The sequence below is a fragment of the Delphinapterus leucas genome, chromosome 8 (assembly GCF_059928025.1).
Source record: "Delphinapterus leucas isolate spDelLeu-1000000601 "Yukka" chromosome 8, BTC_Dleu_Yukka2, whole genome shotgun sequence".
Taxonomy (NCBI): domain Eukaryota; kingdom Metazoa; phylum Chordata; class Mammalia; order Artiodactyla; family Monodontidae; genus Delphinapterus; species Delphinapterus leucas.
In genome coordinates this window covers 96944896-96947076 of record NC_143136.1, presented here as the reverse complement: position 1 = coordinate 96947076, position 2181 = coordinate 96944896, and the positions used below count along the sequence as shown (strand labels likewise).

The window sequence follows — 2181 nt, the reverse complement described above, 5'->3', positions numbered from 1 at the left end:
CTCAGATCAAGTTTATCTGGGTCTTGAACGTAGGACAGTGGTTCTCAACTTCGGCTACACGTTGGAATCGCTTGGGGAGCTTTAGAAACTATTGATGTCTGTGATCGTCCCTTAGATTCTGATGACATGGTGTGGGGATTGGCTGAGGCAGTGGGATGTTTTAGAAGCTTCCCAGGTGATTCCAGTGTTCAGCCAAAGCCGATACCGCTGGTATTTGTCAATAAGAGACTGAGAAAAGAAAGGTGAAAGGATACCCATAGAGCAACATCTCTCAAGTCACAGTCTTCTTAAGGACTCTGTCTATGAACCAAAAGAAGCATTTGTCCCATTTAGAGTCTTTATGAGCACCTCCAGTTGGATGAGTTTCCTAGGAGACCAGAGGTAAAGTTAGGCCATAGAGTGTTTCAAAACCAGGAGTGTTTCTTTTCAGTGTTCTTTTATTTCTTAAGAAGTGTTTCCCTAGGGCTGCTGTCCTAAAGTTCTTGCTACTTCTACTCTCCCCCATGACCCACCACCTTTTTGCAATGTTGTTTGGGTAACAGGGATGCAGGAGAAAAAACTCAGTACTGTACTGAGGATGGGCCTGGGAGGAGTGGGTGATACACAGGATGCCGTGATGTGTGAGATCCTGAAGGAGCTTAGGATAAACGTTGGGGCCCTACATACTGTGATACCCTCCCAGGTAGACACTCATTGGTCACAGTGTATGGTTTTCTCCTCCCTCGGCTTTCCCTCTAATCCCCTTTCCTTTCCGTGAACATCTTCCTGTCCTGTGTTTCATGTCTTCTGAGTCACCTCCATCCGCGTTCTTTCCTGCCTGCAGAACCCAGAATTTTCTCAGGCAGCGGGCCCAGCACCAGGTGGTACAACTTGGTGAGTCCAAACAGTGGTTCTCTACTTTGGCTGCTCATTAAAGACACCTGAGGAGTTCTTCCAAAAAACGCTGATACCTGGGCTTCACTCCCAGAAATTCTGATTTAATTGGTCTGGGGTGGGTATTAAAAAATCCCAGGTGATTACAGTGTGCAGCCAGGACTGAGGATCCTCGGCCTAAGGATCCTCTAAGGATCTAATGCAATCATAGTATTTCAGTTGTTGCTCGTGGTTGCTTTACAGTTGGGCAAATGATTCCGTTTTGGCCAGTGTAACAGGAGGACGCAGGGATGGGGGATGGAGGAAATGTAGAAAAAGGTTTCCTTTCCCTTTAAGAAGGGGTGGTCCTTCTTTCTCCTTCCTGGTGTTTGGAGTTGTTGGACATGGATGAGATGCCTGGAGCCACAGCTATCTTTTGACTGTGAGTATCCATGCCAAGGGCGTAGATTTCTATGATGAGAATTATGAAGTGCAGTGTTACAAGGAACCTAGGTCTTAACAGGGTCATGGAGCTGCTAAATCTGTCAAACTGAGAAGCCCTGCTTCCAGGCTTCTTGCTTTCTTTCTAACAGGCCCAGGCCAGAAGCAGACCATGGTCCCAGGCCCGAGTTGTCCAGAGAGGCCTTTGAGAGTATGCCCTGCTCAACACGCACAGCACCTCTGTGACTGTGAAATGCCCCCCGGTTCTGATGAAGACGCCTACGCACCTCTGAGGAGCCTCCAAGACCCTTGCTGGGCAGGCTCCCTGGAGAAGGGCTTGTCTGTTGCTGAGGGCTGAAGGCGGGAACGCAGACCGTGGAAGTCTGGCCCGTTACTGGTTGTGTGATTTGAGTCAGTCAAACCGGGTGCCTCTGTTTTATCATCTGTGCGATGGGGTTAACATCTACCTCAGTTTTGTCTGTTTCTTGATATATTCATTCTCTTTATGCTACAGTGAGCAAGTGGTAAAGTAATTTAAAAGAATGAGAAGAGAGACGGTTGGTAGGCCTGACTCCTGCTTTAACAGTTGAGATAGCTGGAGCTTTTCCTGTAGTTTGCTCCACCTGGAATCTATCAAAATAATTTGAGCGAGAATTGCCAAGTCAGCACGAGCGGGCGCTGGGGCCCGAGAAACTGAGCCCTCCCTGTTTCCAGCTCAGCCGGCTGCCGGCTTGAGGGATGCATGGAACCCACAGCCGCCTGCTTGCTGCCGGCTCTGCAGAGGCCGTGGCTGAGCCTTGGGGTCACGCCTTCCTGGAGGCTGCACCCCACTTGGGACAGGCACTGCAGTGGGGACAGGGGGCTGGGTAGCCTGTCAGGGACGGGGCC

At 49.8% G+C, this 2181-nt stretch overlaps 1 protein-coding gene across 1 annotated transcript in view; it reads left to right on the top strand.

Moving 5' to 3' along the window:
* Window positions 1-2181, top strand: part of GPR39 (G protein-coupled receptor 39) — a 247336-nt gene that overhangs the window by 152008 nt on the left and 93147 nt on the right. The gene's annotated exons all lie outside the window — the stretch shown is intronic.